General features: G+C 34.8%; 1 non-coding gene across 1 annotated transcript; it reads right to left on the bottom strand.

The window, feature by feature from the left end:
* Positions 1-626: 626 nt before the first annotated feature.
* LOC124889901 lies at positions 627-736 on the bottom strand. Its single transcript, XR_007048814.1, has one exon. It is a non-coding gene; the product is annotated as a small nucleolar RNA R71 (small nucleolar RNA).
* Between the last annotated feature and the right edge of the window lie 11,033 nt (positions 737-11,769).

Raw genomic sequence — 11,769 nt, 5'->3', positions numbered from 1 at the left:
GGACTTGAAAATTAGCAACCAGGAGTTTTAGTTTTGCTATTCTGTTTTATAAGTGTTGACAACTTGATCTTAGCCGTTGAACTTACGGGTACAATTTTGAATCTCTAGTAAGATGGCAAGGGAAAGGGATTTAATTGATCCATATCCCAAAACAGAGTGACCCTTGCATCAATTTAGGAGAGAAGCAACACTTTTCTATCTCATCTTGCAAGTTCAATAGGGAAAAGCCAATCCTATAGTCATAGGTGATAAATAACCACCTCAGGTCAGTGCTCAAAGTGGTAATCCCGCTCGTAACTAATGTTACCTCCGCCCTTCGTAGATCAAAAACCAGTGGTAGATTTGAGCTTAAGAAATATATAATGCAATTATTGCACAGTAGTGGGCAATTCACAGGCTTGTCACATGAGGATCCACAGGCCAACTTAAAGAACTTCTTTGAAATCAATGAAACTTTCATCCCCATTGGAGTCTACATAACTTACGTGAGGCTCACTTTCTTCCCCTTCTGACTATTTGGGGAAGAAAATAATTGGTTGAAGGCAAAACCTTCAAACTCAATCACAACGTGGGATGACTTGGCAAAGAAGTTAATTATCCGATTCTTTCCTTCTGGAAAAACTACAAGGTTGTGGAGTGAGATCCCAAATTTCAAACAAAAGACAGATGAGAATCTCTATCATGCATGAAAGAGATTCAAGTCTCTTCTCTAAGATTGTCTTTGTCACCAACAATCCAATGAGGTATTTAATCATACTTTTTTTGAAGGTCTTGACCATAATACAACAATTTTTTTAGATTCAACTTTAGGTGGTTAAGCTTTGGAGAAAACTTATAACGAGCTATATACTTTCCTGAACTGAATTGTATAAGGTAATCCCGAATGGTAGGGTGATGTACAAAAGTGTGCTGAAGAAACCTTATAAGTATGATTGAGGTGGATAGTGTTATAGCATTGGTTGCATAGTTGTCCTTCTTTTAGAACCAAATGATGACCAAAGTTCAGTATGTTGAGTAGGAAACAACATCAGGCCCAAGATAATGCAATTCAACAGTGACGTGCTATGAAATCTTTGGAGGTAGTGGTCACTCTACAAACTTATATGGAGCAAATTCAGAGACAGTGAATTTTGTAGGCAATGCATAAAAGGGGAATCCGAATTATGGTAATGCATACAACCGCTATTGGCAGAGTTAGTCCATTATTCATGGGGCAATAATCAGGCTTAACTTCAGTAGTTTTAGTAGCAGCAGGGCATTCAAAATGACATTCAGGCCAGTAATAAAGAAGAGACTTTGAAAAAAATCCTGGCCGATCAATAACAAATGCTTGCGAATATAAAAAAATCAGCAATTGGCTCAGAAAAATTTGGAGACATAGTTGCACTAGTTAGCATCGGTGTAGATCACAAGACCTCAAGGGGATTTTCCTAGTGATTCATAAAATCCAAAGAAAGTGATGGAAATTACCTTTAGGAGTGGTTGAGACTTGATTGATAGACCTCCAAAGAAAAATCATGAGGCACAACTAGAGTTGGTCCCATAGCAAGCTGATGAGAAGAAAGTGGCAGCCAAAGAAGCTAACAATTTGGGGAAGTTTGAGCACCCAAAACCCAAAGTAGTTGAGTGAACACCAGAGAGACCACCACGAACATTCCCTTAGAAGCTAAAAAAGGCTAAAGAGGATGATTGTTTTAACTTCTTTGATACGTTCAGAGAGCTTTACATTAACCTTTCTTTGTTAGATATTTTGCAGAGAATGCCTAATACGGTAAGTACTTGAAGGATGCAGAGACCAACAAGATGAAGCTTGGTGGCATCGAGATGGTATCACTTACTAAAGAGTGTAGTTTCATAATAATAAGAAAGGTTCCCATAAAGCTTAGGGACTCTGGAAGTTTTACATTCCCCATATGAATTAGTGACAGTAATATGGTTTATGCTTTGAGTGATTTGGGGGCAAGCATAAATTTAATTCCCCTCTAAGTGTTTATATTCTTGGTTTTAGAAAATAAAGACCATGTTCAGTTGTGCTCCAAATAGCGGATAGAACAAAAATGGTTCTTGAAGAAATCATAGAAGATGTCCTAATAAAGGTTGGTAAGTTCATTATTCCTGCTGAATTTATTGTTCTTGATTATGATGTAGATGATGGGGTGCCAATCATCTTGGGACACCTATTTTTGGCTATTGGAGGAGAACTAGTAGATGTGAGAGAGGGCACTCTCAAAATGAGATTGAATGATGAAGATGTGGTCTTTAGAGTGTACAAAGTGCTCAATACACCCTCACACGACAAAGATTTATGCATGATCACAACTATGGAAGTATATAAGTGTGGGATGGAGGAAGGAAAACCTCCATGTACCTTTTTGGACTCTCTCATAGAGATGCCCAATTGATAAATAAGCTCTAAATTAAGAAACATGAAGAGAAGCATGAAAAGTTAAGTGTAGAAAGAGCTATAGACCCTGAGGGTAAGCATTCAAGAAGTTAGAAAAAATAAGAAGATGGGCTCCAAGTAGGAGGAAAAGGATGAGAGACTACAATTAAGAGTTGTGATATGAGTCGTGTCGCAATAATTAATCAGGTGTAGTTTGGGAGGCAACCCAAGTTAAGGTAGTTATTTTTACTTTTTCTTATTTTTCCTTAGTATCACCTTTTGTTTTGATTTTGTTTGTGTCAATAGGTTGAAGAAAAGTCTGAGTACCAAAGATCTTAGCTAAGGAGGATGGAAAAAACTAAGTGTAGGGTCCTCCAGGCCTCTTTGATGGTCATGATGCTACTAGCTAGGTCTTGTCAAAACCCAAAACCCAAGGGTCATGATGGCACTTGTCGCGGAAAGCCTTGACAAGTAAGCCTATCATCCAAACTAATATGAAATGGGAAAATAACACCAATACCCAAGGCAAGGCTTTTAGAGCAAAGTTGAACCACACAATATCAATGAAAGTAGAAAATACATAGCAACTAATACCATAAAACTTCCAAAATCTGGTGTCACTGTGTAAGAACCAACTAATACAACTCAAAGTAAAAATATACATAAGATATCCAAAAAGAAACAAACTTTATCTCTAAATATAGAATAATATATAGACTAGATAAGATAAGTTAGTGGGTCGACTCTGAATTCATAAATCAATCGCCACCTCGAATAGTCTCTAAGTACCGTTGGAATCAGTAGTTGTGCGGCGTACTCATACCTAGATCTGTATCTAAAGAGCGCATAAGTATTATCCATTTGTACTCAGTAGGTATCACAGGCCGACTGAGCAAAGTTAAAAATGAAGTATATAAAATACACACTATGGGCACATCACCTGCAATTACAAATTATCCCAAACGGTAGCCCACACTGTCTCCACTAATAGTTCTATAATAAATACATATACCAAAATATAAGTACAATAAGAAACAAAAATAGATATATATCAAATCAAACATATCAAGGAGATACAAATAGATAGATATCATATCAAGATCAAACATACAACACAGAATGTACACAATAAATGAAATGCAATAAAGATGATGATGATGATGATAATGATAATGTGAGGCCCGAGGTTGTCACACAACCTCTATATATACATACCGAGTTGTGCTTCTAGGTAGGTGATATCGCCCAAAAGTACAAATCTAAAGAAATATAAAGCGATCGAAGCAAAATATAGTAACCTAACTAGGTTAGGGTAGATCCCACATGGAATAGGCTAGATGTATCTCATGAATATGCTAAAATCACCGGGTAGTGTAGAAAAGTAAATGGAGAGGGGGGGAATTTGTTTTGAAAAGTAAGAAGTAACAAAACTCAGATGCTTTTGGTTGTAATTAATCTGAAACGAACAATAGGTTCGTGTTTCCCCTGGCTTCTAACTCTATAAATTTGTCGTGCACTATAAAACTATTCCAATACCTTGCATGTAGTATCTGCCAATTTATGTATCACCAACTATCGTATGGACTCATTGGCAAATCTTACTCTTTACCTTGTGAGTCTCAGAGTGTCACATTACTAACCCTTTCCATAGATCCCAGTTTAACTATTTCCTTGTGAGTCTCAAGTTATTAGATGAAAGATAATTATCTTAAGTAGATAAAGATGATTAGCTAAGATCGATAATTAACTTCAAATCACTGTTGTGTTCTTCTTTTTCCAGTCTCTGCCTCTCTTTTGAAGTAGTGAATATAGATGGGTTCTTAACGTTGTCCACGATTAAAAAGTAAATTAAATCGAAGAAAACCAAAATACATACAAAAATCTTTATCTAGAATGACTTGACACTTCATCTACTTTGTTAATCCGCCAAGGTTTCCACAACCCTAGCTAAGAGAATTAGTCGCTCATAGTTGCGAGACAATTTATGGAATTCATAGATAAAAATATAGAATTAATCTCACAATAATGAAAGAATAAAATTCAAAGCCTCAGATCAGTTATTCAACCATAAAACCAAAAACACAAAAATCCCAAGATCACAAGTCAATCTTAGAATCAAAAGATGTTTGTGAATAGTATATATGATGTAGACTTAGACCTAAAGGGCATATATTAGCCTCAAAGGGCTGAAACCAGCCTCTTCTTCACTAAAAACACAAAAAGGATATTTATAGATTACATAGAAACCCTAGAAGTCAAATCCTAACCAAAAGAGGAAAACTTGATTAAACGTACATAATAATAACTAAAACCATCATAGGAATGTATATAGGTTACATAGAAAACCTAGGAAATAATCTAAAATGATCTGAGAAAAGTGAGTCAGCGGCTACCTGCGGACCCACCTACGGGGCGTAGGTGGTACCTATGGTCAGTAGGTGGGTGGTCGTACGTGGTGCCTTAAATTTTGCTCTCTGAATTTCAGTTTCTGACACCTACACCACTACCTACTCCTAGTAGGTGGTTCCTATAGGGTGTAGTTGCCTACGTAGGCGATCACTTTTCAGCTTTTCATTCTATTTTTTTATTAGCTTCCAACACCCAGTTTCGTGTAAAATCACTCTAAAAACTCTTCAAATCCAATAAAATAGCCTTAAGTACATTCATATTCTCCAAGTTTAAGCATCATAAATACCATAAAACCCTGGCACACCAGTAGGACCCATGGGGGGGGGGGGTCGCAACGCATATACAATCTAATATCCAATATCCATAACTCCTCTTCAGCACATCCATCAGTTGAGGGTTTTTAAAGATGTCATATTTTTGTCAAAAAAATCCAGTATTTCCATGGTGGTACCAATGTTTCATAAATGTATATGATATGAGGATGTAATGTTCATAACCAACCAAAATGAGAATTTCCAAATCCAACCAATATACCAACTATGTGAGGCAAAATCCATATGCCAATAAAATAAAATACAGAATAATATGTCATTGATACCACATAAACTCTAATTTAGGATTTTTAATCAAAAAAGATATAATCAAATATATATACACAAGGTCAACAATATCATATAAGGCCCCACACAGTCACACATAGCAAATAATATCTCAAAAAACTAATTCACAATAATATAGGACCCCACTTGGGCGCGGCATAATAATATAGCCATTCTCATGATTGGTTTCCACATCCATAACATGATTTTATATTTATATTAACTACCTATCCTAGTCTAAAGAAAGTTAAGCCATAACCTACTTCATACAAATAGGCCTTTAACACCGAGCCTTCACCTCATGCACAAACCTAGAATAAGCTAAAACATACAAATATAAAATCTACATAAAAGAAATCCAATGATATCCATATTTCCCAATTTTGAGTTAGGATCAAAGCGAAAAAATTGGGATAAAATCAAAATTTTTGTCCAAAAAAATATTACTCATGGTTAAAGGAAGCCATGAGAGAAAACCTAAGTAAAAAGGAGTTGAAATTGGGATTTAAATCGAATAATTTCTAATTTAGGCCTTTTGGATCAAAATTTTCAAATTCCATTGTTGGATTTAAGTTTTAACAAGATCTAAATGATAAGAATTAAGGAAAAATAATCAAAATAGGGATTTGAAGCTTACCTAAGCTTGAAATGGAAGAAATTGCTCGAAAACACGAAATCCTAAGCTCCTAGTCTCAAAAATGGTAAAAAATTACAAAAAAGGGTATTTATATCGCCCATGTATCACTTAAGTGAACAATGGGTTGCATAAGTGGCCATTGCTTAAGCGATCAAGTATCGTTTGCGAGATACTCAACTGTCATGCGAATGTCGCGTAAGCAACCAGACAATCACTTAAGTGAGCCAGATATCACTTAAGCAACACTTTGGTTGTCAAGCCCTATTGCTTAAGCGGCCAAACTATCGTTTAAGCAGTGCATCAGCTGATGGTGCACCAACAGGCAACTTGGAGAATTCCAAGTCTTCGTAGACTCCTCGAAATTCATCTGGAATCTCAAGAATACAAACAAACTATGCTACCCTATCAAAGTAGATGCTTTGGATTCAATGTCGACATCAGATTTTTGAAAAAAATATTCTTTTTGCGAAATTAACCCTCGATATCTAATTTCTCAACTTTTCAAACCGAGGATTAAAACAAGATATAAAAGGCATAAAACTACATCAACTATGTTACCAACTCCAAATCAATATTTCAGATCTTTTGGTATAGTTTGCTTTGCCATCTAACTCATAGATCAATAAATATTGACCAAAGTTAACTGTAAAACCTTTAATACCACCAAAACCTATAAATTTGCACAAATCACATTAAAATACATTGGGAACTATGTCAGTCATCCTTATACTCCAAAAATACCATAATATAACCACTGAGCGAGGTAAAATGGTCAAATCACACAGAAATGCATAATTCACAAAATCACCAAAAATTAGGTCATTACATCATCCATCACTAAGAGTCTAGTTCGTCCACAAACTAAAGATAAGAGAAATATATGAATCAGCTAAAAGTTGTGGATAACTGTTGCGTATATTAGATTCAACCCCCTAAGTAGACTCATCTATATGTGGATGTCTCCACTGGACCTTAACCACTGGAATATCACTAGAACATATGGCTAATATGGAGATGGGCTCCTCAACAAAAGACAACCTCTTCTCTAACTGAACTGAATCCCAATAAATAACATAAGACTAATTCAGAATATAATGTTGAAGCATGGAAATATAAAAAACTGGATGAATAACTTATAAGTTTGGACGAAAAACTACCTTGATATTATACCCAGGTATATTGGACCTTTTCAAAAGAATCTCAAAAGGTACAATATACCTGGGTATAATCTTAACTCTCTTCCTAAACCTTATTACGCCTTTCATGGGTGACACATGAAGGAATACATGATCACCAACACTAAATATCAAGGCACGAAATTTGCAACCTGCATAACACTTCTGCCTACTCTGAGTTGCTAGATTTCTATCTTAAATGACCTGAACTCTATCCAAAGACTCACAAAGTAAGTCCCTACCTCAAGGTCTAATCTCATAAACCTCAAACCAAATAATTAGAGAGCCAAAACACCTACCATATAAATCCTCGAAAGGAGCCTTCTCAATACCAGAATGGCAGATATTATTATACGCAAACTCTGTCAAAGCTAAATAGATAAATTATACTTAGTAAATTATAATTTAGTAGGATAGGTAACTGGTGTTTGGGCGATCATGGGGGATTTTAATTGTGTCCTCAACACAGATGAAAAAATAGGCAGCTTGGTAAGGATGAATGAAATTGTTCAATTTAGGGACTGTGTAGCTGCTTATGAAGTCAAAAACCTGAGATCATCAGGGTTATTTTATACATAAACTAACAAACAAAGAGGGATGCTAGAGTTGTATGCAAACTTAATAGGATACTAGTAAATAGAGACTGTCATCTTCAGTTACCAACATCGCAAGCTCACTTCAAAATTGAAGGGCTTTTTGACCATTATTCAGCAATACAATAATGGGAAGCTAAGGCTCATCAAAGATAGAATAATTTCAAATATTTTAATATATTAAGTAAAGATTTAGAGTTATGAATGAAGGTGAGATATTCCTAGGATATACCTATACAATGTGCTAAAATTTATTAAGTTATAGGGAAATTACACAGGCTGAAATGTGTACTGCAAAAGTTGAACAAGTAAATATTTTTGATGTAGATAAATAAATTAGTATTTCTTGGGATAAAATGGTTTATTGTCAACAAAACTTCAAGATAATCCTGCAATCCATTATTTGATTGAAGAAAAAATAACATTGGCTAAGGTATTTGCACAGAGGAAATATGCTAGTGATATGTTTTTATAGATACAATACAAGAGTCAGTGGTTAAAGGGTGGTGACCTAAACACTACCTATTTTCACACAATGCTGAGGGCCAGATGGAACACAAACAATATCTTTATAATTAAGGATATGCAAGGGAATGACTATATTGATGTACTAGGTATTACTAATGCCTTTACAGACTATTACAGGAGTTTTTTGGGGGCAATTCAAAGATGGGAGGGTGTTAGTTAGCAATAAAAATACTTGATTTAGGTCCAATGGTGAATAATGAACACAGAACCTTATTTTGTAGGAGTTTTACTGCAAAAGATATCAAGGATACCTTATGGAGTATTAGAGGGGATAAATCCCCAGGTACTGATGGATACAATAGTCAGTTTTTTTAAGGAAACTTGGTTTATTATGGGGAAAGATATGATGGATGGGATTCTTGAGTTTTTCACAATAGGGAAAACTACACTATGTGTTAATTTAACACTTATTCCAAAAAATAACCATGCAAAAAATATAGTTGATTAGAGGCCTATCTCTTGTTGTAACATACTCTATAAAGTGATATCCAAGATGAGTTGTCAACAATTGAAAATGGTGTTGCCAGACATTGTCTCTGAAAATCAAAGTGCTTTTATGCAAGGAAGAACCATTACACAAAATATTTCGCTTGGTTAATATCTGGTAAGACTGTAGAATAGAAAGCACACCACTCAGAGTTGTTTGCTCAAGATAGACAAAAGAAAAGCATATGACACAATCAAATATAATTTTGTTAACTAAATATTGCATAATTTAAATTTTCTTAGCAGATTTATAAAACCAGTAATAGAGTGCTTAATTGCTACCAAGTTGTTTCTTGCATTAAATATAGGTCTGTATGGTAATATAGTGATGAGGAGAGGGTTAAGACAAGGTGATCCAATATCACCACTATTATTTGTATTATGTATGAAATATTTTTCTAGACTTATGAGATGAGTGGCAAGGTAGCCAGGATTTGAATTTCATACCAAATATAGCAGTTTAAAGTTAAATCATCTATGCTTTGCAGATGATCTACTTTTGTTTAGTAAAATTACCTTACAGTCAGTTCCGTTAATGCTTAGTGGATTGCAGACTTTGTCATTGACTTGAGTTCATACTACTAATGCTGCTACATCTAGCATATTTAGTGTATATATAAATGTTAACCCCCCCCCCCAAAAAAAAAAATTCTATGATTTTATTTTGGTACTTGGTATGTGTTAAATGGTGATTTCTGAGGTTAATTATGATGAGGAATGATAATGAGACCATTAGGGAGTGTTTCAAAAATTTTGGAATATGTTTTGGGATATTCGGGACTCTAAAATGATAAGTGTCCATATTAAGGCGTGCCACAGAGGGGAGGCACACCATTATACGAAAACCAGTAAATGTCCACAATAAGAGCATATTATGCTATTGTTGTACTAAAATAAGGGTGTTCCATACCCTTGGAGTGGCACGATAAGGGCGTGCTACGCCTAAGGGCACAGAAACACTAGTCTTATATTCTTTTAACTTGGTTCGAGGGATTTTTGGTCTTTTACCTATTAAACAACATCCAAAATGTATTAAACACAAAACCCACCCCCTAGCTAGGATTAAAGAAATTTCTCTTCTCCCAAAACCCTCAAGAATACAAAAGAAAAACTTTTTAACAAAATTTAGGCTTCCAAGGTTTCAACTCAAGTTTCCCTCAAACAATTCACTAAGTCTCGGTATGTGGGGTTTGAACAAGGATATTCATCAGTACTTGTACCCAAAGGTTTGATTTTTTATTATTTTAAAGAAATTGACTTACTAGGGTTTACACCTACTTTTCTTATGCTTTGAGATTATGATGTTTCCTCATGAATTCAATATTATTTTACATATTATTTCATGTTTACTTAGGTTTTATCCATGAAAGTGATCTTATGTATCTAGTTTGATATTTTGATACGAAGCTTCCATGAGATGATAAATAATTTCAAGTTTAAGAATAATCTACTAAGTTTAGAAGAAGTTCAAGCTTATTATTTCAAGTTACAAGTATTACAGTATGATTACATTTTCACCTTTGATCTTATGATCTCATACAAGAAATGAAATGCATAAGTTTCCTCATGAGTATGAATTAAGAAAGAGAAACATAGTTAGATTTTAGTTTATGAACCCATATATCATTGTAAGGTGGATTTCATAAATGTGAGCATATAAGTATATATATATTTTAGGAGTAGTATTTAACACCAAGAGGGAAATGTAGGTTTAGCGCATCCGATTTCTGAGAAACTACGTGCCACCGTAAGTGTAAGGGACCTCGCCAGAGAGTGTCTACTAGCCCCAAATGGATAGATTAGTGATCTCTCTAAGTTAAATTTGTATTTCGATGGCAAGGGTGGAACAACTCTCCTCAATATGGTTAAGATGTTAGACTCCATGCTAGCTCACATATTTGCGATTAGAAGAATCTCCTACAAAGAAAATGAAAGTAAAGATTTTAGAACCTAAGTTTAATGATTCACATGCCTTATTCAAATGTTGTTTTGTGATTTATGCTCATGTTATTTTAGCTTTTAGTTTTATTCATGATCAAGGTGAGTCCATCTACACTCAGCATGCATGTCTTTGGTTATGGTATATGGTAATTTTTACCTATTGCATTCACCCCCATGTACTGAATATATTTTAGAATTACTGACCACATATAAGTCTATATGCTACATTGTTTTCTAATGTAGGATCTGGAGTTAGCCCCCAGTAGCTTGGATAGCTATGACGATACAAGAATAATCACGGATATGGACCCAAGAGAGTGCATATTGGACCCAATAATTGGTGGGTGAAAATGAATTGAAAAGGAGCACCTAAATGGACACCAAAACCTTTCATACATAGCACTCCAAGGGCGTCTACTTAAAGCCATTCATTAAAGGGCCCTTTTAGTCATTTTACCTTACTTTTGTAATATGCTATAAGTAAAACCTTGTAGGGTTTTAGGAGTTATTTTGTATGATATTTTGTTATTTTATAACACTTGAAACATTTCCTCTCTAAGGAGATAAGACCACAACCCAAAACTAGGGTTTATACAAGTGTGGAATCACTTGTGTTTGCATGTTGCTTGGAAACATCAATGCTTGAGAGGTGAAATCCGATCTTGTGTCACGTAAGATATAATTTTTTGTTGTGTGCGGTGTTAAGGGTCCAATAGTCCACCAAATTCTTGGGTTCTTAAGATTACATCTCCATTGGTCTATCTATCTTTACTTTCTTGTAATCTTGTTAGTGTTTGTCTTTTGTAATCTTTAAGCCTTGACTTATTTGTATCTTGTTGTTATTGTTCTTGTAATCTTGTGTTCATCTCGTGTAGCTACTGTTTTGGATGTTGTCACATCTTTTTCAACTCGTTAATCTTGTGTTCTTCATGTTTTGGGGCTTGTTTCCACTTGTTCTCGGTTTGTGTTGTTAAAACTAGTTTGTTATTGGCTATTTTTGGTACTTTTCAAGTTTTAT

Source organism: Capsicum annuum, chromosome 12, assembly GCF_002878395.1.
Source record: "Capsicum annuum cultivar UCD-10X-F1 chromosome 12, UCD10Xv1.1, whole genome shotgun sequence".
Lineage (NCBI taxonomy): Eukaryota > Viridiplantae > Streptophyta > Magnoliopsida > Solanales > Solanaceae > Capsicum > Capsicum annuum.
Note: the sequence above shows the minus strand (reverse complement) of the source record. Positions and strands in the feature narration are given on the sequence as shown.